The sequence below is a fragment of the Centrocercus urophasianus genome, unplaced genomic scaffold (genome assembly GCF_019232065.1).
Source record: "Centrocercus urophasianus isolate 14NV4802_14NV808 unplaced genomic scaffold, USGS_Curo_1.0 seq_11, whole genome shotgun sequence".
NCBI classification, from domain to species: domain Eukaryota; kingdom Metazoa; phylum Chordata; class Aves; order Galliformes; family Phasianidae; genus Centrocercus; species Centrocercus urophasianus.
In genome coordinates, this window is record NW_024884253.1 from 31,091,633 (window position 1) to 31,118,860 (window position 27,228).

Below are 27,228 nucleotides of genomic sequence, written 5' to 3' on the forward strand. Positions count from 1 at the left end.
GGGAACAATCACCTCTCTGCTCCTGCTTGAGGGGGTTGAAGAGTAAGGGTGAACAGCTGAAGGTTTCAGGGAATTTTTCAGAGAATATTTCAGGGAATAACTTGTACTTTAAAAACGTTGAAAACTATGTAGAGAAGAAAAAGAAGAAAAAGAAAAAAAAGAAAAAAAAAATCTTACCTTAAAATGAATGGGCTGATGGGTAGGATGTTCACTATGCTTGAGCCACCTGGCCAAAGTCCTGGCAAGGATACACTTGTCCTAAGGAAGATCAGTCTTTTTGATGGCTAGTTCTCTGCACTGTGCTTCACCTTTTTCTTCACATATCCATCTGAGTGTTTACATGTTCACAAATCTTACATAAATCCATGTGCTCCTAGAGCCATTTCAAGCATTTCTATTATCAGTGTTTTATGATTTGTTTTACGTTAAAGCTTTCCTACTTGATATAGTGTTTTAGCTCATAAATATTTATTTCAGTGACAAAATAATTAAGTTGGCTTGCGTTAACAGATACCATTTTTGGAGGTCTGCTGGATTTCAGACGAGTGTTTAGGAACACTCTATAGTGATGTGTAGGACCCAAGTCTGCTCTGATTGCGTATAGTTGTGAAACAACTACCAGTGCTGGACAATTCTCATCAACTCAGCAGAGTTGTATGAATGGGAATGCTTTCCTTCCATTTTTCTTCATTGAAAAAGCCCTTTACTGACAGCCAGCATTATATTGTGCCAAAAGAAACAGCGCACAAAATTCTGATGTCTTTTTTAGGATGAAGATTAGTGTGCTTTCTGTGACTGCACATTGAAGTAGTGAAGTTTACTTCAACTTAGTTAATATTTTTCATTTTAGCTGTAACAAGTGATAATTATTTTGTTCTTTACAGGAAAACCCAGCTTTTATAGATGCTCGACAACCAGTTTCTCTACTATGCAATAAAATTACTTCAGTTTCTCAATTTATTTTCATGAAAATGAACGTTCCAGGAATATGCATGTAGGTCATATACTATTTTTGCTGCAGTTAGCAGTTTTTGAAAATTGGGTACATCAGATGTCTCTAAATACAGTCCCACAGGAACAGTCAGTCGTTGCTTGGAAATAATTATTTCTTATTGAAAAATTGCTGTTGTAGCACGTTGAGGCTGTGCTATAATTTGCATGCAGCTGTGGACATGTGATACTTTCACTGGATCTGCTCTTCTGGATGGTGTTTGTACAGAAGTATTTACAAGAACCATGGAGAAAATGTTGACTTGTTTACCGTTATACCTGCCTGCTCCCATTTAGCCCAGATGGAGAATAAATGGGTTTGCTTAAATTATCTTTGATAGCTCGGTCTGACCTTCAGCGTGAATCGAACTAACCTGTTTTACTTCTGTGGCCCAGAAGTTTTTGGGGTGCAGTTGCAGTTGTGCAGCCAAGCAGTGGGACTGCCAGGGCACTTATGGTGTGAGCAGTGCCTGGAGGCAAGCCACAGCATTGGTGCTGGAGACAAGGCAGGCCGCCCTGGCGTGTTCCCAGCTACTGCCCCAGCTCAGCAGCTCGTTTGCAGCTTGACCACTTGATCTCAGATCTTAGTATCTGTGCTGTTCTTGTGTTAGCGAGCTGGATGTCGTACACTGCTAAGGGCTGGGAGGGAAGTGCCAGGAATTGTAATAAGCAAAGCTGCCTGATGTTTTCCTGGATAGGATGCTGGATTGATTTACTTATTTTTAATTTTATGGTGGTACTTTCTGTTTTTATAAATTTGCAAAAAATCAGTTTTTGGAGCTGAAATATTTGAAGCTGAATAGCTGCCTCCAACATACCTTTTTTTCCTATCAAAATTATTTGGCTATTTATAACAATCTGTGGGGAAAAAAAAAAAAAAGTTATTTCTCATGTCATCTTTTTGAAGAATATTTTTTTCTTTTGCAAATGCTTACATCTCCCCCCTTGAAGCAGAAACTTGAAATGGCAGTGCAGAAAGTGCTGGTGATAGGCTTTGAGGGAAGAAGAGTGGCTTATGAGTCTCTGCTTTGCCTTTGTCAGCAGTGTGAGAATCCCAGATCTAACCAAACTGTGTGCTCTTAAAGAAATCACAGCTTTTGCATGCCGTCCTGCTGCATGGTTGCAATTAGCAGCGTTTTCCATCCTGTTGAGCAAATGTGTGCAGATTGCATGTGCTGCCCCTAAAACCAGCAGAAGTACACCTGGGAAGGTGTCTCAGCAGGAGGTAATGAACAGGGTTGGCCATTCTAACTGGAGAGCCAAAAATCCCGCTTCTCTTATTCTCAGTGATTCCTCCTAAGACAGCTTTGGAAGAGAAACTGCTTGACTGGGAGAAATGAATACTCAACCAGTGGGTAGGAGGTTGATAAAATTGGGATGAGAGGTGAGCGAGCTGTGCAGGACAGAAGGGGCTGCCTGGTGCCCAAGAACACGAGCAAAGCTGTGGCCTGGTCCCCACCCCAAATAAATAATCCCAGCTGTGAGCAGGGGAGACAGAGCTGGATGTAAGGGCCCTTCCTCTTTCCCTGCACTTTGTCCCATTGAGCAGGCCTTTTCTGCCACTGTTGTCATCCATTGTGTTTTCATGCAAAGGAGCTAAGGAGAAAACAGGAGCGGGTCTGACTTTTTTGCGTGATCTGATAGTGATAGGACAAGAGGAAATGGCTTTAAACTAAAAGGGGAGATGTAGATTAGGTGTCAGGAAGAAATTCTTTACTCAGAGGCCAGAGAGGCAGTGGCACAGGCTGCCCAGAGAAACTGTGATGCCCCATCCCTGGAGAGTGGTCAAAGCCAGGCTGGATGGGGCCCTGGGCAGCCTGAGCTGGTGGGTGGCAGCCAGCCCACAGCAGGGGGTTGGAACTATATCATCTTTGAGGTCCCTTCCAACCCAAACCATTCTATGATTCTGTGAAAAGGGGTAAATCTAGGCTGAAAGAGACTGTTGAAGGGGAGTAGAAGATAGTAAGTAGCTAAGATGCAGTGCAACAAGAATTGATGAGCAGTGGCACTGAGAAACTGAGTCCTTAAGGCGGTGAGAGATCAGATCAAGAAGTGGGTGATGGATTTGAAGGAGGGTAATAGTTGATGGGATTGTCAGGGCACACAGGAGGAAGAACAAAGCAGGGGAGACAAGGGGAGAGTGTCACTGCCAGTCAGCAGGGGACAGCAAGAAAAGCTGAAAAGCAACAGAGTTGGAGTTTGGAGAGTCTTGCCCTAAAGACAAGAGTGAAAAAGGGCCAGGCCTTCAATCAGCATGGTCCAGGGGCTGTGGCTTGAGGAAAACAGGCAGAGGAGTTCTGGAAATAACTTTTTTGTAAAAATCATTCAGTGTAAGGAAACGTGTGCTTTAGTAAGAGCTCCTACAGTATATGTTGACCACTACCTATTACTAGTCCCTCGAAGAAGATTGCTTTGCCTTTGCAGTCAGTCCCTCATTTACTCACTTTCTACAACAGCCTGAAGATCTGAATTTGTGCAGGTATTGGTGTGATGCCATTGCACTGCCTATTTCCAGTAACTTAGTTTAGTTTTCCTGGAAGTGGTGATGCAAACATCTTTGCAGCATAGCGTTGCCCAAGTCAAAGAAAGACAAATCCAAGTTTGTCTTTGCAAATCTCCCTTGTGTTATCCCATCTGCTGACATGCTGTTGTTCTGCAGGACCCCTGCTTCACTGCGCGCAGGATGGACCTGCTCTGGGGATGAACCTGGTGCCTGCGGGGCAAAGGCTGTTCTCCGTGGTGGCCCAGCCTCGCTGACAGCAGGAGCCGTACGGATGCTCTGCGCAGCTGTGTGCTGCCCTGGGGATTGGGACTTTCTTCCTGGCCGTGCTGGAGTTCCTGTGTGATGCTAGGTGAGTTGGTTGATTTGGGCTTTTCTTCTGTCTTTATGCACCTTGCTTTCCTGCGCATGACTTGAGATCCTTGTATCTGATTTGGGAAAGTGCTTAGCACTGATAACTGCAAGCGAGGCAGCGGGGGTTGAGGTTTGAAAGTGCTATATAAAGCATGCTGTAATGCCAAGCACTGTGAAGAAATGAGGTCTGAGTTGTGCCAAACTGCAGACAAAGTAGTGTTCAGAACTGGGTAATCATTTTGACCTTAAAGCTGGTTTTGCTTTGGTTAGGAAGTCAGGAATAACAGAGTTATTCTAAGTTGAGAGTAACAGTGGGAGTAACCCTTCTGTTTGTTGAGCTGGGCTGCACCGTTGAATTCACAAAGAAATGATTTGTTCTGTCTTCTAGAAAGAGGTTTGAATAATGTCCAGGGGAAGGAATGGGCCTATATGGCAAATACTAGGCGGGAGGCAACTCCCCGCTTTGGTTCTGTATGCTGAGCAGAGCAGAGGTGCCCTGGAAGTTCAGTGACACAAAGCAGGGCACACTGAGCCATACAAGCAAGGGCAGAGTGCAGGTTGCTCTGAAACTTCTGGCATTTCCTCCCGCGAGTGCCTGCTTCATACATTGACTTCAGCATAGATGTCTGTATCACACAATCTGATTTGGGGTGCGGGAAGCAGGGCATTTTTTGGTGCTGTCAACTCAGATAATGTATGAACACAGAACTGAAATGACAAGGAAATTCATCGCTCATCCCCGGCACATGCCTCTTATGCCTGGTTATTGTATCAGATACAAAGCACCCAGTGTTTGTAATACTCACTATCAGAATGGCTTGAGGTCAGAATTTCAGCTGCATTTCTTCAGTCTCAGGATCTGTGTTTTCCCAGTGTGGTGTCCACAGCCGACTATGATAGCACTGCAATCAGTAGATAGTGGGGAAATTTTTGGCCAAGGCATGGTTAAGCTAAATATTGTTTTAACTTAGCTAACCTGAGTACAGAATATCTAACATTAGATCAGATTTTATGAATTAATCAAGAGCACGGTGCCTAGAAACATAGCGAGTGCGTTTGCCAGATAAGCTGTTACTCTGTGTTGCAGAAGAAGGAGGCAGTAAAAGAGCTGAAGCTTTAGTAGTAGCTAAATATTACATTAAATACACAGAGTAGGAATGCACATTCCCCTTCCAGCCTGCTCACGGGGGATCCACTGCATCTGGTCTGTGAGCGGCTGCAGCACTGCTTCAGGCACAGAGCAGGGTTTTCAGTGCTGCTTTCTAAGAAAACCTGAGGTATTTTTGTTTGACTACTGCCCTGCAGGGGAAGTGTTTATTTAAATCCTTGTGTTTCAAATATTAAACAAAAAGAAAAAGAAAAAAAAAGATGGGGAGGGGCGGGCAGGAACGACCTGCATCTTAGGAGCAGAAGTTAAAAATGAAATCCTTTGCTTTGCCCAGAGCATAGGAAATGATGTTGCAATTAGACTGATGCAACAGCCTCTGGTATAGAACCAACTCAGAGGCTGCTGTAGAGAACTGGAGCTGCAGCAGCGGGGCACTGTGCTGGCACAGCTACACAGAGCTGCTCAATGAGAAGAGGGGGGGCCAAGCAAAATGCAAACCCGGGGCTGTGGTGGGAGGGAGCTGTGTGCTATCAGCGTGCCTACTTCATTTCAGCAGCGCGTCCAAGCCAGCATGGAAAATCTTTCCTGCTAGGTGAAAGAAATAATGGAAATGGAAGCTAATCTTGGGCTAGTATATTTTGAAAGCTGCTCGTAACAGTGGGGTTTTATTCATAGCACTTTATTTTTTGCAATAGAAAAGTAAAATTCCTTTGGGTTAACTGAAACATCTGTTGAACAAATTGATTCAGTTTCACGAGTCTGTTACTGATTCTAAGAGTAGATGGTGCTTTATAAAACCAGTAGAGTCTGAGGTTTAGTGCCCATATTCCTTCATTTTTTTTTAATGTTATTATTAAAGTAGGACATTTTGAAGTGTTATGTTTTCATGAATATAGCAATACCACAGTTAATATTTTTAGTATTTTAAGTTTTCCCTCTAATGAGTTTTCTTCACTGTTGTTTTTAATCAACGTTGCTAATATCTTTATACAATTTCCAGCTTTTTGTCCAGGTCTTAGTAACAAAGTATTTGTGCAATTAAAAAAAAATGTATATAAAGATCCACTTTTTCAGTACACTTCTGCTTGTGCTTCCTTGTTTCTGTAGTTTCTTCTACTTTGTTGCGCTTGTGAAGGAAATTTGTATTGCTAGCAGTATTTTACTTGCTCCCACTGCTGTTGTCTCATGTGGGAGAGGCTGTGGACTCTTCCTCTGGAGATATTCAAGACCATCCTTACACAGGATGCTTTCCTGTGTAACCTGTAGTAGGGAACCTGCCTTGGCAGGGGTTGGACTCGATGATCCGTGGAGGTCTCCTCCAACTCATACGATTCTGTAATTCATCTCAGACTTCACAATTGTGGGAAGAATGTTGTAGGTGACAAATCAGTTCATGACTGACTTCATGTGGTGGAAGCTGAGTGTGTCATAAGAGTCAGAATTGATGCCACTTGAATTAATTAACAAGGAAACATTTGAATACAGTTTATAAGAGTTTGTTCACGTGCCTCAGAAATGCATTGATTTAATCCCATGCACATACAACATAATTTATGTTTCTCAGATATATTTCCTACCAATATAATCACTGAAGGGAAATCACAACTAAGTGTGATTTTAGTACTCAAATGAAATTATGTTGTTTGGGCTTTAGCACTAAGTATACAAAATCAGTGCCAGTGCTTTTTGGGTACCATGTAACTAGCAGTATTGTTTTAACACATTTTCCATTCATCATTGAAAGGCAAAAGCTAAGCACTGAATTTAGGCAGTGAATACATGGGTTCATTGTGGTGCATATGTGATGTGGATAATATAAGACTGCCATTAAACACATATATTCAGTGTGATCATAAACTGTGCTGTTGTCAGCTTCTTGGTCAGGGTACTTGACTACTCTTTGGAGTGACTTGGGTAATAAAGGATGTGAACTGAAGTTGATAATACTTTATAGTTTTGCCTTAATGGATATTTTCCTGTATTTTTTATTATGGCTATTTTTGAAGCAGTAATACACATTAATTATGTGGTAATTCAGCTGTTGTCTTTAAAGTAAAAGATATGCGAGTATAAATAAGAGGGACAGCAGTGTGCTGTATCATTGCTGTTGTGTTTTTTTTTTTTTTTTTTTTCCCACAAGGGATTGTTTCATTGAAAAGGAATGGAGACATATAGCTGAGTTTTGTGAAGGTGCACTGGCAGTTTAAGGAGCTGCCCTGCTGATAAGATGTTCCACGCTCCCTTCGTGTTAGCTTTGTCCTTGGTACAGCTCCCTGTAGTCTCAGATGACATGAAATGAAGCGAGGGGGAAGTTTTGTGGCTGAAGTCCTGTGCCAAGTCTTTTTGAAGCTGTATGTAACAGCTGTGCTGTAGCTAAAGAAAGACTTTCTTTGCCTCCATCATAACATCTGCATAATCTTTAACAGCGGAATTGTTCCACTGTGATGTATCTGCTAGCTAATCTGAGCTGCCTTCATTGAGTCCTTCTTTATTATTTTTTTTTTCACATTAGAAATACTCACAGTACTTTTTTTTTTTTTGGGGGGGGGGGGCGAGGGATAAGGTTGCAGGGCTGTAGGCATGAATGCTTCCACTCGGTCCAAAATAAAAATAATTTTTAAAAGATTTGAGGTTTAGAGTTTGTCTGTAGTTTGGCAGTGCTCTTAAGGTAACTGTGCAACCTTAGGCTGCACCCTGAAAATGGGATTTCTTTGTGTCCTCCCTGTTTGGAAGGTAGAGCGTGAACATAGGGTGACTTTCTGTGAGGATGTCACCAAAGCAGTGTCATTACTGCAAATCTCAGTCTCACAACTTCCCCAAGAGTGCCTTGCAACCCTGCAGCAGAGCTATTGCCCTGCCTCCTTCGTGCCAGCTGCCCACGTTTTGGCCTTGTCCAGGTATCTGGCTCTGCAACTCCTTCACTGTGTGGCTGGACCAGAGTCTGTGCAGAGGATGGTTTGGAAGGAGAGATGGTAGGTCTGGCTTCTTCTGGTGGCAAATGGGCTTATGGGCTGCTTTGGAGCCATGTCTGTGCTTGGGGAAGGAAGAAAGGGACCAAGGGAAGCGATTGAGAAGAGGTGTATGAGTTAGACTTTTTTACTTGGAAAGTTAAGAGAATTTATTACACCAGGTGTAATGGCAGTTTTACCTTTAGAATTTCTTTAGTATTTATTTTGTTTGGAGGAGCTTTTTTTTTTTTTTTTAATAAAAACTTCTTAATTGAATCTTCATTTAATCTTCTCCCAGTCTGAGACTAAGAGGTCTGTAAGATTTCTCTCACCATTAATACTGCAGTACTGGCATGTTTCACAGTTATAGGATTGGATCCAATGACCAGATCTAAGAGGCTGTGCCTTGGAGAGCAGGTAGTAAAAGTGCTGACTCTTCTCTGTATTAAGTATTTTGGAGATTTAGACTGTAAAAACCTTTATAGAGGGTACTTGAGTCTCAAGCTGTATGTCAGGAAACAAAGCTGGAACAATACGTTGTAAATTAAATGTCTTTTTTTTTCCTTTTTTTTTTTTTTAATAAGTAAGAATTATCATCATGTCTTGTCATCAGAAGTTACTGGAGATATGATTTGATATTTAATTGATCAGTCTATAGATTCTTTCCTGCTGTAATCTGTTAGAAAATTAACTGGCAGAAAAGCAGAGAGCTGATTTATGTAATTGCAGAAGTTTGATTTGAGAGATCCAATTAAATAAGCAAAGTAAGAGAAAAGGCCCAGGAAACATCCTGCTGCTTATTAGGGTTATTAAATGGCATTTTCAAAATTATCTTCTGGTCAAATAATGATATTTTTATTATTATTCATACCGAGAGGACTGTGTTACTCCACATGCTCAGTGCCTATAAAATTGAACATACACTTGCCACCATTAAGAATCAGTAGTGTACTATTCAGATTAACAAGGCTGCTATTAGAAATTGCTTGAACTATACTGTATATTGAGTGGGAAAAGACGGACCTGCTGGTGTGTGTAGTTGGAGTGCAGGCTGCCTGTCTGGTGGGACATGCAGTGACCGTCAGCCAGCCCTGTGCGCGCCCTGATGACAGCTGGGTGTTTGGGGCTCACACATGTACAGCACATGTGCTTCCTGACGCCTGCGGAATATTATTAGGTCCTAGAAATGGAGATGCTTGACAGCAGTAGTTTAATATATTGAGTTTTATCTACTCATTTAAAAATAGTAAAATAGGATCTTATGGCCGTCTTCAAAACTGAGCGCGTTTAACTTTTCTGGAACTGGAATGTATTAACGTGAACTGAGCGACAGTAGTGCAGTACTGTTGAAGTACTGCTTCAAAAACAGGAAGTGCCCACATTATATAAATCGCGTAGTTTCAGCTGTCATAAATGTGGTTTCAATGCAGTTGCAGGAGTAAAGCCCAAAGTAGTTATAACCAGCTTACTTCCTCTTCCAGTCAAAGTGCAAATAGCCATATAATTAACAATCTGTGGCTCGTTTTCTCTAACAGAATGAAGTACTCTCTTTCACGTGTTCCATCCCTGTATAAACAGGGAGCTCGACTCTTTGAGGAACGTTAGGAAACCCCGATATTCTCGCTCGTAACCAAATTCACAGAGAGGATCTTCGTTCACCCTGCGCATGGCAGCAGTGCCCAGCCTGGCCCGTGTCCAGGCCCCTCCTGTGTCCAGGGGAGCCTCGCCAAGCTGGCTGCCAGCCACCATAAACTGCACGGGGCAGCAGAACCTGCCACAGAGCTGGTAGACAGCTTCTCTCTTCAGGGACTTCCCTCCTTACATTCCATTACAAATTGGCTTTCTTCAAAGTCTTTTGTCATTAATTTTTTGAGGACTGATTGCTCAGCTGTTCTGGACAGCTTTTTCCTGAGTTAATTCACCGATCCTGTCTTTGCCTCTACTCGTGCGCTCAGTATGGCAGAAAAGCACAGCAAATACAGAAGGATAAGAAAGTTCCTCTTTGGCTCCAATAGTCAGGTCATTTCAAATATGTTTTAGGCTGCATGGGGCCTTTGAGGAGAGTTCCAGCTTCTCATCCAGAAAAGGCCTGTCATTGCTTCTCTGCCTCTGCTGCTGTCAGGCACTTGAGCAGCAAATTCCTTCTGAATATTCCCTGGTCTCTCTGCTTATTGGGAGGAACCAGAGAGGAGCTTGTCCAGGGGCAGTCAGCTCTCCCAGTAGAGCTCTGGGGAAGCCCTGCTCGGTTGCTGAGATGAAAGCACTTGCCACATAGCCAGGATCGCTAGTGGAACTTTTCTTGTTCTGACAGCCTTGGAGAGGCTTTTCATCATGTGAGAGGCTGCATGGCATTTTGCAAAGCCCTGTAAGAACCTTCAGGCTGAACTCAACAAACATTTCTCTGTCCTTCACATAATATGATGGCAAAGAAACATTTTGCTTCCCTTTCTTATCTTCCCTCTTTCACTCTCAGACAAATAGTGGATAATGCTTACCCAAGGCCTTGAGGGGCATTATGCATTTATGATGACAATTTTTTACATAATGCAAGAAATAATCCCTAAAAAGGCTACTTCATACTGTGCTCCCTAAGGTTTTCTGTTCGTTAGGAAAAGCTGGCTAACCCATTTTGCTGTCACTGGAATAACCAGGACAGCTACAAGGATGTCCAGAACCTTGATTCATCTCTCTGAATGGAATTTTAAAAGCAAAAGAAGTGTTAAAATCATAGAATCACCAAGGTTGGAAAAGACCTCCAAGATCATCTACTCCAACCATCAATATTTCCCCACTAAACCACGTCATTTAGTACAACATCTACATGTTTCTTGAACACTTCCAGGGGCAGTGACTCTACCACCTCCCTGGGCAGCCTGTTCCAGTGCCTGACCACCCTTTCGGAGAATAAATTTTTCCTAACATCCAGCCTGAGGACTTAATGGCCTCTGCATGAAAAACATTTTACCACAGCAATCGTGAAGGGAACAGAAATCAGGACAGTTGTGCTTGGAGCTTCCCAGAATTTTTGGCTGTATTTTAACAGGGAGGACAAGAGAAGACCAAGGAAAGTGACAATTGCTTTAAGACTTGTGAAAAACTGTGGTTGTTTGAAGTGTTTCTTTCATTCTAAAACTTTAAGACACAGTAAGGGTTGTAACCTATTCAGCTGTGTAGAAGATTCCTTTCTATTCTTGTCTTCCAGTGTTTTAGGAGAACATGCAGCTCCAACTCTGAAGGGAAGTGGTGACACAGCTTATATTTGAGCTTCTCTGTACTCTGTTCTATGAATCGAGTACTTGCCAGGGTTACTTTTGTGTTTCTTTGCTTAGTATGACATGGCCATAGTTTCCTTCATGGCTGATTTTCTAATCCAAGCTCAGGTGTTGAAATGTGCTCACATTGTGTGGTGCCTTCTCACTGACTTAAGTGACTGGAAGGGGCGGTGTTATCAAAGAGGGTGGTAGGACCAGTCAGTTCAATGCAGCAAATAGGTTGCTCTCATTTGTGCAGTAGTATGGTCCCAGTGGGGCCAAGACCAGTCTGCAGGAGATGTCTGTCTCTGCTTTTTGCCAAAGGAGGTGGGGAGTTCAGGAGCAGCAGATGCTGCCCAGCACCTGGACGTTATTCAGGGCTTGTCCCAGTCCGGTTTAGAGGACAGCCTCTACGGCAGTGGAGGGAGCTCGATAGAAGAGCCTCCAACCTTTTGTGGTCCAGTCTTATTTCATCACTGGCATCTTGGCAGTATATCTGGGATAATTCCTTGCGGGGTGTGCAGGCTTGTCAGGTCAGCGACTCCCATGAAGACTCAGAGATGACGTCTGTGAGAATCTGGAGGTGGGAGGAATCTATAGCCAACCACCAAAACATAATGGCAGAGTCCTTATGATAAGTGACCTCTTTTAATAGAAAACCACATCCTTCAAGACTGTTCATTAAAAATGCCTTTATCAATTACAAGCTATCGTGGCATATAAAAAGCATAACATTTGCATATGACGTAATTCAGATTCTAACTTCTAATTGCCATTTGAGAAGTCAAATAGTACTTTCTGAGGAGACATGGTATTATTGTAGATTGTTATAGTTTTTTATTGCATTTTAGGGAATTTTAAACATTGATTTGAGACAGTAACTATTAAACGTGAAAAGAGCATGAGAAGTTGGAATGGGAAAAAAAAAACAGTACGTGTATATGTATTTGTCATTGGTATGCTGTGATAGTCTATAAAAATTTTATTATCCTGAGATAATACACATACCCATTACATGAGAGCACTGAATATTTATTTAATAGATGCAGGTTGTCCAAAGCAATTACCTCTATGCTCAGTTGTGTATTTTTATTATCATAAGGTTAAATACTAAATGAAGATTTCAATTTTTTATACTGTTTACATTTTCTTTAAATTCTGCATTTTTTCCCATTGACTGTTTCAAGAATTTTCACCATTGAGTATTAAGGGGGGAACCATTATGCTGTAGTAATAACATGGAGATTCAGGTGAAAACAAAATAATACAAAAATCGTACTAAAAAGGCTTTAAGATTTTAGTTTTAAGGTCTCGGCTTTCTACGATCTTTCAGCTTATGGTAGAAAAAAACTCTAAGTTGCTTTTATGCATGTGTATTTAAATAATCTGCATTACTTAACTTAGGCACAGAGAAATGCATGCACTGTGGAAGAGGGTCGCTCTTGGCCTCTAGTCTTTTTTGCAGGTTTGTTGTTCTTTAATTAAACTGAATGAAAGCATCATTTCTGCTGCATCGCACTTCCCCGCAGTTGGTGCTCTATGGACCTACATGAAATCCAGGTACTTGTAAATCCCACCAAGTCTCATCAGGCTGCCCTGTGGTTTCTGGTCTGAAAGATCTGCTTCCTAGGAGTCATCTGTTTCTCCTTGTCAGGAATTGGGTCCTTACGAGTTCTATAGTCAGATTGCTCAGATCAGCTTTGGACTCTGCAAATTGCCCCAGTGATATAAGTAGTATCAATCATAGTAGCAATAGGTAGAATAAATTCGTGCTCTGTACCTGCAAACTTTCTAATATTTCTTTTTGAGCTGTAGAAATACAAGAAGTAATGCACTCTTAAAAGGAGCTATAACCACCTGGATTCAAATCCTGTGTATTTTTATTCTGGTGGAACTTCTACTGAGCAACAGTCTCATTTAGAAGATTTCTGTACACTTGTGACTGTAATGTTCCAGTTCTTATCTTCAATAATTTAACTGTGGTTTCAGGGCTTCTCTCAACTTTTGGTCATAAGATCTTTCCATTTTTCTTCCAAATCTGGTTTCTATTCCAGACAGACTTTGAATTTTCAGAAATCAAAATTACAGAGTTCAGGGGGAAGTAATGAAACTTCAAAAGTCTGTTTGTTTTCTGCTATGTTTTAAATTAATCTTCTGTCGTTGTTAATGGGGAGCACAAGAAAATGTAGAAAAAATTAAGCATTTTCCAAGCACATGGAGATTTATTCAAACATTAGGTTCATAAATAGATCCACGGTCCCTCTTGTACACGAGTTAGTTAAAGATTTTAGACAGGAGTGGTGGAGAATGGATTTTTCAACATTTTTCTGCTTACATGCTCATATAGAGCCATAGGAGTACCTCCAAGTGCAGGCGCTGAGTTAGAAGTACATGTTTTCTGTTTTGCTTTTTGACAGTACCTCTATGTGTTAATTTCTGAATTGGGTAGATGATTGGTAACAAAGCACAAGTGCAATAAGCATAGCTGGCGGATACCAGAGCATCAGTCTTTGTTTAGCAGCTGCTAAGTAAAAGCCTGTGGTCTTTGTAATGCAAGAGGTAAGATGATAATGGGCTGTTTCAGACAGATTTTGGTTTATATATTTAGAGTAAATTCTTCTTTCTTTGTTTTTGTTTTTTCCTTTGTTTTTATGTGAATGATTGTGACTACATAATTTTCGGTGTGAATGCATTTTAGGTTATGAACTGCTTAGAAATGATTTAATATTATTCATTTGATTATTCTCTTGTATATGTTACTTGACTGATATTTTCAGTGGCTTGGGCTTGCCTTTGTTCTCTGCTACATTTACAAAGGGTTTAGCGTGTAAGAATCAGACATGAGACACAGCTATGCAACTATTCATGAATGTCGACTTTAGTTTGTCCTTGGAGACAGAGTGCACATGCATAAATAGTGAATTTAAAAAAAGGAAGCAAAGGATCACAAATCTATCACAATTCGTAGACTAAAGTAAAATACATGTCCTTGAAAATGTATCTCTTTCTGTATAACTTTTGTTAGAAAACGTTGGGTCTGACTCTCTGCTTTCCATTGAAAACTGCCTGCCAAAATCCACTATAGGTAGATTTAAATCTCATAATATTTCTGTTAAACAGTCTTTTAGTATAACCATCTGTCTATTTTGGGCCATCTAAATTAGCTTTCTAAGAAATTATAAGAAGGTCAAATATTCTTATTTATTTTTAGTCTTCTTTCCTATGGAATGAAAGCAGACACTTGTGTACACATGCACTCGCGTCGTTCATCTCTCTTCACAGAATCATAGAATCATAGAATGGCTTGGGTTGGAAGGGACCCCAAGGATCATCAAGTTCCAACCCCCCTGCCATAGCAGGGCCACCAACCTCCAGATCCGGTACCGCTCTCTTTGGTGGCAGCTTTAACTGTTGTGGATTTTGGTCACGTCTTTTGGCAAAGCAGAGATCTCTGAAGCCAGAGCCCACACATTTTGTGAAAACAGGTATAGGTGGGATCACCTAGACATGTCCTGACAAAGGGAAAGGTTGCAGCATGAAATAATCTTAAATCTTATTAATTGCGTGTGAATCCTAGCAATGGGAAAAGATAGGCTTTTCACAAACGGTCCAGCTGTGGGAAAACTTTCTTCAAAGCTTTTGCCTTTCTTGACACAGAAGTCAACCAACCAGGGGATGCAAATCTGTGGGAGATGAGGCTTCATTAATTCTGTTGTTTGTGGGACTGCTTGTTGTGTAAATATTTTAATAATAGTAATAATATCAGCAGCATCAATGTCTCCATTCAACCTCCTGTTACGTATTCAATGTTTACATTAAGAATGTAGGGATATTCACGTGAAAATCCTAATTTTCAAAGACGCTTTCACAACAAACACCAAAAGTTAGTTGAAATGCCTGCAGAGCTTCTCCTCCCCTCTCAAGGCATACGGAGCGGTTGCTCCCCTCCCTTCCAAGCTGCAGGTACAGTGAGCTCCTTCCAACCACGTTCTGCATGTGGTTCCAACTGCACACGGCCAGAACTGCTGGAGCTCTTTACGGGGAGGATTCAGCGTGGTTGCTGGGCTCCAGGGGAGTTCACTGGGAAGAACAATATCTCTACAGTACACTTACTGAATATGGAAATAATAATTATTAAGCTAACCAACAAGAAATGTATTCTTAATAAAATGTGTGGGTAGTTTTTTCTTCAGTGTAATCATATGACTGTATAATACAAAAATTGCTTTGAGAGCAGGTCAAAGATTACACGTAGCATAGACTGCTGTGATTGGTTATGAACAAGTGAAAATACAGTAAACTTTTGACCCGGCAGCAGCAAATGGAACTGTGTAAAGCACCTACAGATGGCAGGATTTAACGTATAGTCGGTCTCCAGCCCTTTCACAGCAATTACGATCATATTACAGCGGGCACGGAGGGGAAGTCGCTTTGTAACCGTAATACAGTGTGTCTTTGAAAGTTTTGCATATGCAGTTGCATGTTTCATTTTGGTGCAGCCATCAATTAGCTTAGCAAAAAGAATCCAACTTCTGTCGTTCTTGTTTGCCTTAATGGTTTCCTGAGCAGTGTGCCAAGTTGGTTTTGAACAAAAAATCATTTGACCATTCTGAATAATTTTGATAATTCAGACTGCAGGGTATTTATTGCTAAGCCTTAAAGACGTGATGAAGGTTTTATGTGTCCTGCTGCTGCCATAGGGTTGAAGGGATGAGGAAGTGTGACTTCAGAGAGACCTGGGAAATGGCCCTACCAATAATCCCATTTGATTCTTAGGTTCTTTTTGATGCGTTTGATTTTTCCAGTTGAGTTTTGAACAGCAAGATCAGCTATGAACTACATTTATTAGAGTTAGTCTGATAAAAAAATATTATGACATGTAGGCCATTTGGCTAGGCTTTGGTTTCATTTGTACCTATGAAATTACAAATGACATCAAGGAAAAGAGCCTCGTGAATGAGAGACTGATTTCCTGTGAACTCTGACTGCCAACAAAGTCAGAAGCCCGGTTGCACTACTGGCACAGAGCGATGGTTGCAAAGCCTGCTGAGCATATTTTGTACGACCCGGGGCCTATCAGGGATCTGGCTGAGGTGGAGGATCTTTGTGTGTGCACTTCTCCCATGTTTGCCTTTCGTTGTCATGCTTTGACACGCTGGCAGTCAGGAAAAAAGTCTCCATTGTAGGAGTTGTGCTGCCTTGCATTTGTGATGCGACCACTATCTTCCTTCCCATCTCTTTGCTCTGCCCGCTGGTTTATAATCCGATGTGTGTGCCAGATGTGGAGGGGTGCAGCAAGAGCACTCCAAGCTTTCAGACCATTCCATGGAGGGAGTTATTTTATTATAACTGCGGTTCACAAAAATTTGCCTTTGGTTTTACAGAGTGGAAATTGCAAGCATATGGTAGTAAGATAAATAAGATACTGAAAAATGTTGTTTTGAAGGAAGGAAGAATTTTCAAATACTGATAAAAGAAAGGTGCTTTTTCTTTTTTTCTTTTTTCTTTTTTTTTTTTTTTTCATGTTGAAGCTTGCACTTTACATTTACTGCTGGGTTTAATTCCATTTGTTTTTGGAGACAAATGTATTCACTTTAGCCATGCCTGTACCTGCAGCAAAGAGCTGCTGCTGAAAGCTTTGAGGCACTTAAATGGCTCAGTGACTGTTACCACATGAGTTTGATTGATTTGGTCACACAGGATTTTGAAACTTTCCCGTTTGTTAAAATACAGTGAAATGAAAACTACTTGAATGCCAAACAACATACCTTATCGTCAGCTAATTCCTTCTACTGATTTTTAACTCCCTCCAATAACAAACAAACAAAAAACCCTGAAACAAACTTTGTTGTTTGAAAATACTACTCATCCATCCTTCTCTTATATTGATAAGCAGAAATCAGGTGGCAGAGACCCAGCCTCGATAGGAACTCGTGGGTTGGCAGAGTGACCCAACAGACGTTAAAGCTTGATTGAGTAATCTTGATCTTCAAGGTAGGAGTGTAATTCCTCAACGTCAAGGGCTTGTCTCTGTTGTGGCCATGACTTGCATGGATTTGCTGTTCATGTGGCAGCTATTCCACCTGAAAATAGCAACTGTTGCTGCCACATTTCTACCTTATAAGCACCATCTCTGAATTTGTCTTACTTTGGGGGTGTAGAATAGAAAGCCAGCTTTGTAGGGAAAGAATGTTCTTTAACGTATGGAGCGGAAGGGAAAGTTAATTAATAAGATGGATTGCGTATTTGAGAAGGGAAGTTATTTTAGCAACTTGTGTTCTTTCATAATCTTTTTTGAAGGACGAAAAGAAAGGTCCCAAAATGTCGTTATTGAAATTTTATTGAAATATGATGGAATTGTCTCCATAGTTTCACTGATTAAAGTAGAAATCTACTGAAGGACAAGCATACATGCTCTACTTTATGAATAATAGGCTACCTAGTCACATATAGCAGGAACTGAAGCATCTCCAACGATATCTAATATCTACTTAATGAATATGCTGTATAATTCTATAAAACATTGTCCTTTCTGAGAGTTAAATATTTAACAAATTATATGTACTTCATAGCACCTGCATTTTTCTCTTTTTCTTTCTATAATAATTTCTGGAAATAAAATAGTTAAAATGACACTTTCAATATCACTTAAAGCAGCCTAGGAAGGTTTCCATTGTAAATTGAACAAAAGTTCTTATCTACCTTTGGTAAGTAGGTGAAACTCCTGTGCACCATGTTAGCATAGTTTCCTTTCAGTGTTATCTAAATACCTAATTTAGTTTTCCTTTATTCTCACTCTGAAAAAGCAACAGACAATAGCTATCACCTTGCATACAGATACAGTAACCATTGTGTGCTTGTCTCTTAACTCTCCTCCTCTTCTGCTCCCAAAGGATAACTTTCCCGGCCTGGTGCCATTCTTTCCTTATTGTCCTGTATGGAAGCATAACTTAACTGGGTCAGTGCTTTCCTACTCTAATTCACGTGTCAAAATCGTGTTGCAAGAGAGCACCATTACTGCTGTACTGGCAATATTTAGGTCACTACAAGTGAATTATCGTCACACGAACATTCTAGATATTGAGAGGTTTTTTAGCTGTCATTAAACCATTGGAAAATCATTACAAATAAATTAGCATATAGATGTTGTTTGTCTGCTGCACGCTGAGCTAAACGTTGGCAGTGGAACTTCACAATAAAAGTAGTAATTTGCCATTTAAATCTAGTTAAAAGAACTTTTATTCCTGGTAGATTTAATTTACTAGGGAATAGTAAATAGACAAGGTGCAGGGTTAAACCTCTTTTCACAGAAAGCACCAAAATTAAGGTGAAATACTCACTACAAGAGTGAAGCTGCTGAATTTTGTACTCTTCAATTGTAAACTGGGTAGGAATGCAGAAGATCCTTGTCCTGGGGTAAGGGATCTGATGAGAGTTTTCTCTTCAACCAGCTGCTCTTGCAAGCTGGACATCGGTTTCAGACAATGCTTGAGATACGGCAAACATCTTGAAAATGAAAAAAGGATCATTTGACCCACATTTTCTATGTAAGCGGGAATTAGCTTGATGCTAGTCTTCAGCAGAAGAGTGTGCTTTTTGGGGTCTGTGTCAGCTCAGGTAACTGTTTTGACCTCATGACAGTCAATCCCAAGCACAGCCAGAGCAATATTAGTGTGCAGATTAGTGAAAGCTGATTGGCGAAAGCAGAGGCAGTGCCCATGTTTGCAGACGTGACCACTTAAAGCTAATAAGATTATAATAATTTACATAGTATCTACTTAAGCACAGGTGGTGAAAGTAGTAGTGAGGGGCGGGAAAAAAGGTAAGGAGCTTACATATAGAGAGATATGGGGAGAACTGTGGTGAAACATATCTGGCACGGGGGCTCTCTTGCGCAGGAGCTGCGTGCAGCTCTCCTTGATGCTGATATCCCTGCTTACACTTCAGCTGAATGGGAATCAAAGACCAAACTCTGCTGAGAAGTATTACTCACCTGCTCATTATATTTGGCTATTTTTCTGCAGCCAGGTGTAAATACCAAGACTTTTAACAGCTTCTCATAAAAACCCACACAGGAATTTTTGATGACATACGCATGTTTCATTTTACTGTCTGCAGGACTCCGTTTGCACGGAGGAACATATATCACTCAGTCTTCAGAAGAACTTTGTTTTGGAAGCTTAAAAAATTCTCCAAAATATCATCAGGTTGCTTTGTTGTGGACAGCTTGGTCAGAAAATAGCAGCTACCTCCCTGCCTACTTTGTGTTTTGGTACCCAATTCAGCTGGGAGAGGCTAGGAAAAAAAGAGAGGGATTTAAAATCATTTCTCTTTAATTAATCCCAGGAAAATGCTGGCAAATCTTGTCTTTTCTTACTACACGGAGTATATCTTTTAAGTTCATTTTGTTCTTATAGCACAAGCAAGAACTACTTTTTTTTTTTGTTTCAAAATGATTCTTTGGTTTGCAGTTGCCACGTTTTGGGTTTACCTCATTTTAGCACATGCAAAGGAAGGAGTGTGTGTGGTTTGAGATTTATTTTCTTCCTTCCTCCCCCTTTTTTTTTTTTCTTTTTCCCTTTTTAAAAACTTAGGGTTTTATTTTGTTTTTTGTGAAGAGGGCATTCTTGTGCTGTGTTAGCTGAATCTAGTGCTTTTATAGAATTGTGTTTTATTTTGAACTGTTACATGTCAGGGTAATAATAGTGGCAATATTTTTTTGCCTGTAAAATATGAATCTTTGGCTTGCTTAAATATCGTGCTATTTCAACAGACTTAAGTTGTCCTTTGTGGCAGATCAGTCTATGTTCTTCCTTCTGGGAAAGAAAAAGAGACAAACCAAAGGAAAACAAAGGCACAACCTCACTTTTGTTATCTCCTTTGGCTAATGCATATGGACCTTGGGTCCTGCTGCTCCTGCACTTCAGAGGGCAGCACAACAGATTAATTTGTGCCTGTTGTATACTCTTAAGTCCTCGGCAGTCTGATACAACATCAAGGCTCCACCCTGAAAAACCAGGAGTGGTCTGATCCAGTGCCAACAAAGCATTTGCACGTAATCTTTTCAGTTAAGGACATGAGTAGAGCCTTGGACTTAACATTAGGTAAGACAGTTCAGAGAATTGCAAGATTAAATGTTTAATCCAAGCCATTACAACTGCGATGTTAACTAACAAATAAACTAAACTGTCTTTTCTTCCCACAATGGTACAGTCTTATAAATATTCCCAGATGTAGGGATTAGTTTGGGGGTTGCAGTTAAACAGTTTTTCTACTGAGCATTTCTTTCATGTTTATTTCTGGTTTAAATTTCTTTTTCTTCACATTAATATCAACATTAGGAAAAAGACTGCTTTCTTAGCTCACGAAAATTGATTTCTTAGAATATCTGGTGGACCTCAATTCTGTCTTACATAACTTTGGTCCTTGCAGTATACCTTCTTCTGGTAGTTTTTTCTGGGTAGAATGAATATTTCTGAAGCAAATTATTTTCAGGTTGAACGGTTCACGAAGCGTGATGAAATCTGTATCAGAAAAATAATCTGCTGAAATACTTATCGGTATCATTCATGTATTAAGTAGACCACAACTACTTTCTTCAAGTGCAGTCTGGTCTCTGATGTGGTCTCCAAGAAATTTGCACTATGGAAGAAAGACAAATTTGTGTATCCCGGTTGAGGAGATGCTGATAGCTTTGCTGATGGAGGTAGTGCTGTTTCCCGGTACCATTTCCTAGAGCCAGTCCTTTCTTGTTTTTCCTCTTGGGTGTGTTTAGACTAATAAATTTGTCAAAGAGCTAACATCCACCGTGCATTCTCACGGGCATTGTTTTGTAGTATCTGGCTGTTTTCATAGCGTTGCTGTAGGCTGCAACCTGAGTAAAAAGGCAGCGTGCCTGGTGTTACCTACCTACGTACACCTGGCTCACAGAATGACCTTGAGTAGGTCATTTCATTTCTTTGTTCATCCTGCGATCTATAAACTAGAGATAATAAAACATATATCCACCTTTGCGAAAGCTCTTTGAAATCCGTGGGTAAAAAGTATCCCATAAGGTCAAAATATGAATTATTTATTGCTACATGATATGCACAGCATGCAGACTGTAGGGTTGTAGAAATCCTGTCTGTTCTTTTTTCCCCCGAGAATAGAAGTCATACCTTCAGAACTCCACTTAGAGAAAAAGTATTTGTTATATGGAATTTAATATAATCTTTGTGTGCATGTGATAGTATTGAAACTTCAGCATCTCCAAGGGATTGCTTTCAAGCGGGAGTGCCCAGCTTACTCTGATAAGTGCAAATGCAGTTCTCAAAATAATAAACACTTCAGAAACTAAAGAACAAACAAAATGAGATCAGAAAAGTAGTCAAAGTTCAGGGGAATACTGGATTTTGAATTTCATGAGTTCAAAACCATGGTAGGCTTACCACAAGGTGAAGGATCACTTCCTTTCAACTGATTGCTAATACTAGTAGCCATTATCCATTCAATATTTGAAATAAACTGATATTTTTAGTATGATTCCTAAGGTTCGTTGTAGGTCATACTTATCATCAAAATGTGGAAGGGGAAAAATGCTGCAGTCATTGATTACTATTTATATTCTATTCATTTAGGTATACGTTAATCAAGATCTTATATTTTTAATATGCTCACAGATCTACACACCCACACACACATATTACATACTGAAAGCAAAAATGAGTGTGTTCCAAGGGACTTTGCACTTGTGTGAACAGCTTCAACTCTTCTTGGAAATCAGTAGGCAACCAGCAAGGTTCTGAAGGACACTACTGTACATGTTCCTGCTGATATGTGCTGCTTTCTAATTGAGTTTCTCTTACGTGTATCACTTTTGGTTTGTGGATGAGTTTAAGGAATGGTCTTAGGCAGAGCACACTTGTAAGTTATCTAACATAGAGATCCATGACATTAGCATAAATTTAAAGTGCTTGGCCTTTAATCCAAGTCCAAATATTAGCTCAGAATGATATCCAACTAAATCCAAATAAGCCTTTAACTATTTGGGAAAGGACCAGGCTTTCTAATACTAACAATAGAGGCAAGAGGGCTCTTGCACAAACTTTAGACCTCCCCTAGCAATAACAGATTCCTGGTATTCTCTACTGAACTACTGGATGAAGTGTGGCTTTACACCTGAAATCACATCCAGTCCAAAAAACTGTTGGAAGATGTTGCTAGAACAAAAATTGTGATGGAGAAGGGAAACAGTGCTATGCTAAGTAGGAGATTTTTGAGGGGGAAAAAATAATTAAAGTGAAATTACTTCTACATGCCTTAATATAGCAAGTTTAGAAGAATATACTTTTAGACTATGGTAAACTGATTAACAGCAGTCATCTGCTCTGAAATATTTCCCTTTGTATTCCCTTCCATGTAGTCCCTCTTCTGTTGTGCTTTAGGCATCGTTTTGGTTGTTGTTTGCATTTTTTTGATACTTCCATCTAGCATTCTTCCCAGCTGTAGAGCTTGTAGAGCTTGAGGACTTTGCTGGTTTGATTTACTTATCTGCCAACTGCTCTGGCTCTGAGAGTGGCTGAGATGCTGCAGGATATACATTAATAAGTGTAATTAATCTGTATGTATTTATATAGAGAGATGTTAACCGAGTGCAATATATTGAAGATGGCAGGGATCCTATATCATGGAAGCTTTCTAAATGCCTAAAGCATAAAAATGGGTACTTTAGCACTTCCTCATCTTTCCCCTATTCTTCTCAATAATCCTCGCTGAAAATACAAATGTTAGTATCAGTGTTACATAGGAGTAAGCAGCTTGACCTTCTCTTTGCTGTGTTTCTTCCTTGTATTATGAAATATCGCATCTAAGAGCTGCAATCATGAGATTGCCTGGCTTTCTAAAATTGAGGCACTTTAATTGACACTGTTACTTAATTCCCAGTGCATCACTCATTGCTTCCACTTGAGGCTCTCCCTTCTTGCTTCTGTCAAAGTGTTCTCATATTTATCCCTTCTCAATGCCATCTAGTATAAGCCTCTATATAGCTAGCATATTCAGAATTATGTTGAATCCAAAGTCTTCAGGAAGGTGATTTCAGAAATTGCTGTTCTCTTGGCGTATAGAGGCATAGGTTTACCATTTACTTCTACTACTACTGCTTCTTTCTAAAGCAGTGGTGGTGTTTGGGGTGGTGGTGTTCTGGTGTAGATGATTGATTTATCTATCTACATGTATATATTTCTTTTGCTTTGGATATCTTTGCTTACATTTCTGGAGAGTCATGGCTGTGTGCTGTATTCACTCTTCTATAGGATTTAAAAATGAAAAAGCATTGGGGAAAAATGCCTATCTCAAGAAAAGAAAAAAAAAAAAAAAGCCATTCAAAAGGGCATGTCAAACATATTCATCAGAAGAATTACTCCAGTTGGACATTAAAACTCCCTTTAATATCTGTTGGTGGCCTTGGTTCATTTAAGCTATGCTCTGTCCACACCTGTTAGCCTTTTGTCTGAGAGAATAAATGATCATTCATGAATTTTGTTTTTGCTAAGCTAAGTGTGAAACCATTTCCAAAACTTGACTGGCTGTCAGTGTGGTAGTCAGTGGCATCTATGTCGACGTCCCAAAACAACAGCATCCCAAACCACATTTCCCATCTGTAGAAAACCAGTCCTTCAGACTTAGAGGATTGCAGCATCCTCTGCAAGTCAGTTGATCAGACTCTATCAGAGAAGCTCAATAGCACTTCGTAAGGGCAGCAGTTATTCTGTACATGTTTGACGTGGCCCTGCATGGCATCATGCTCCTCCAGAGCAGGTAGTGTGGAAGCATAGAGCATGTCAGTTGTCTGGCAGTTTCTTTGATTATCTGTTGGCTTCTGATTGAAATTATGGCTTTTGAAACATGTAAATGACGTTACATTAAAACTGCAAAATCTTCTCTGTAAGAGAGGCCTTTTTGTCTTGAAATGTCGCATATCCCACCTATTTTCCTTGTAGTACTGGCCAAGAACAAGCTGCCCAGAAAAGCTGTGGATGCCCCATCCCTGGAGGCATTCAAGGCCAGGTTGGATAGAGCTCTGGGCAACCTGCTGTAGTGGATAGCACCCCTGCCCACAGCAGAGAATTGGAACTAGATGATCTTTAAGATCTTTTCCAAACCAAGCCATTCTGTGACAAGATGCTGAATGGGAGAAAGGATCTCTTGGTTGGTCTCTTGTCAAAGGGATACTCTGACAATTCAACACAAATGGTTTATACGATAGTATTTATTGTTGCATTATTAACTTGAAGCTTTGAAAAGATGAGGTTTTTAGAACCTCATATTTTTCAAAACATATAAATAGAAATCTTGTTATTATTAAGAGTCATCTGTGAGATTTCAAGAAATAGTTCTGTGAATTGTGAAGTGTAACACTGATGTATGTGTGTAGAAATTATCAGAATGTTACAGTATTATCTACATGTTCTAAATATATCAGATGAAAATGATTGAGCTGTATGCTCTTTCTGAGCCTTTCCCTTCTGTCATACATATGTACATCCTCTGCAGTCAATTTTACAGAAAACTCAGAGGAAACAAGTTGAGAGCTGTATTTCTATTTTTATAGTTTGCTGTGTTGAACTTTTCTCTTAGAGTTAGCAATAGGCTCAAGTCCTGACATATTTCCTTTCTTATCATAGACTTACATATTCAACTATAAACACTGGGGGTTATTGAGACTGTGTAACATTTTTGTTCAAAATTAGGTCTCTCTTAGACTTCTGTGTCTCATTTCTACTGTGAATAATTACTGGCACATCTACATTTTGTCCTTTGTTCATATAAAGTGATTATTATCTTTCTTCAGACACATTTGTTAACGCTGACACTAGTAGAAAACCTGCACTGTTGTGAGAGAGAAGTCATACATCTGCTGAACACATAAGTGTCATGGCTTTAAATATTCCTGAATATTCTACATCAGCAATTACCGTTATATTAGCATAAGGTTGTTTTTTTTCCCCTTTTACTGTCTTAATTTGTAAGAGTTGAACATCTTGAATTTTCATAACATTTCAGTTAAATTTCAGTTTCATCACATCAGCTTCAGCCATTTAGAAATTGTCCTCAAGTTAATTTTATTCCCTATTTGATTAATTATTTGTTTGCCATTGAAATGAATTCCAGCTGCTGACAGTTCTCCTTTCACTTTTGTTTTACTCATTAGGCTGCAGTCTTTGGCTCTTGGTTCTCTCATCAAATACTGCTATCTGTGACAGTAACTTAGGAATATTTGTGTTTGGGTTCAGTCAAACAGGTGTCTCTCTTCCCACAATTCTGTTGATACCAAGAGAAGTAATTTTTAATAGAAAAGCTATATTTCTTTTGTTTCTCTTCTGCACCATTCTGTACCATCCAGTGATATTCTGGGTACTTAAAAATCTGGCTTTATGTCAAAATTTGACATAGCCCTGTTCTGGTAATACAACTGTTACTGTGTACTGAATTCCAAATGATTAAGACAAGAGGTCAGTCCATGGTGTTTACTGTTCTTCACTGTTTGCTTTTCATCATTTACACTGACATAGCACTTTCTGACGTTTGTAAGGTTTAGCTTGAGTGAATGATGAAACATTGAATTAGCTTATGATTTATTCTCAAATTTGCAATAAGCAGCTGTCCCAGCATTCCAGTTTCTCACATGTGAGGCCAGTTAATTCTGGTAGTTTCCCTTCTTTGGTGACGTCTCTTACAGGGACATGAAAGCCCAGAATTCTGGGCTCTGTGAGATACAGTCCATCTGTGTTTCCTTCTCGCCACTTACAAGAGCTGGCTGCCCAAATGCACAGCAATGTCTTCATGCCTCTGGTGGCTAGAAGAAGTCTACTGAGCAGAGACAGGACAGAAGATTTTTTGTCTTAGTGGGAAATGTTAGTTTTCTCTTTAGAGAGAAGTCCAGGCACAGAGACTCGCGTATTCATCACTAGACATGGTAATTTGCTGTATCTTGAACTAAAGGTAGGGGTCCCACTTGCATTAAACACAACAGCAACTTTCTATTACAAGTAAAACCTCAGGCGGTATATCAAGTCTTGCTGAGTTCACACAGCAGTGCTTTTATGGCCAGGTGGAGTGTAATGCTGTACTGCCCTGTCTGGTTAGCAGAGACCGTAACATTTCACCAAATGATTTCTTCCTTAATCTTCTACCTTGATTGAGCCATAGGATGTCGTTTAGAGATGGATTTGTCTCCAGCTGAGACTACAACAAAGAAAACCTACCTTATCCTTGGATGAAATAGTTGGATTTTGTTCCACTATTAAAAGTAAACATCAGTTAGTCTATCACGTAACTTCTGTCTAGCTTAAAATTTCACTTGCTGAATCTTGCCCTATGTTGGTATGCAGGTTTAGTGATTCTATTATTATCGGAAATCTTTTCCCCATAAGTATTTTTGTTCTGTGATTAGGCAGCTTTTGATTTCTTGAAATAAAGATATTGAGCTGTGTTTTGAAAATACACTCACTGAAAGCCACATTTTTAGTATTAAGTCATTTCTTTAAAAAATAAAATAAAATCTGGACTTAATAATATAATTTTATTCCTAAGAAGGGATGGTAGGTGTTACTATGCATGTAACGTATTGTATTAATGCAACCTATTACTTCTCTTCTGTAGTATTTCCATTCTCGTTCTGGTTTTCTCTGCTTGCTCAGCTTCCTGTGTTGAGTTCCTCTCATGTGTTTCCGACATCAGTGGAAGCAATCTGTTGTCTTGAGCTTGCCTCTCTGCGAGGTGAGACTCAACGCCGTCAGAGAGCAGCCCTCTGTGTAACCCATAGAGAGCACTGCCAAGAAACTCAAGGCAGAGGATCCAGCCTTTCAGTAGTTTAGAAGTGGAGAGACAGGTCCTAGCCAGGACATTTTTTTGGTCTTTCGTATGCCTTCTTAAATAAAGGTAAAGTGTTGAAGCAGCAGAGATTAATTAAAAAATTTAAACAAAAAAAAAAAAAAAAAAAAAAGAAAAAAACAATCATTATTCACTCAAAAAGTACGTAATAGGAGTCATCACACTTGTATTTAAAAATATATATATATATTTGCCAACAGA

At 39.9% G+C, this 27,228-nt stretch overlaps 1 protein-coding gene across 4 annotated transcripts in view; it reads left to right on the forward strand.

Moving 5' to 3' along the window:
• The window catches only part of NCOA2 (nuclear receptor coactivator 2), a 189,172-nt gene that overhangs the window by 63,485 nt on the left and 98,459 nt on the right, over positions 1–27,228 (forward strand). For 3 of the 4 annotated variants that reach the window (XM_042808607.1, XM_042808606.1, XM_042808605.1), the window contains one exon: positions 3,650–3,842. The exons of the other annotated variant lie outside the window; for it this stretch is intronic. The gene's annotated coding sequence lies outside the window, so the exon portion shown is untranslated. The remainder of the gene's footprint in view (positions 1–3,649; positions 3,843–27,228) is intronic. 4 annotated transcript variants of the gene reach the window in all.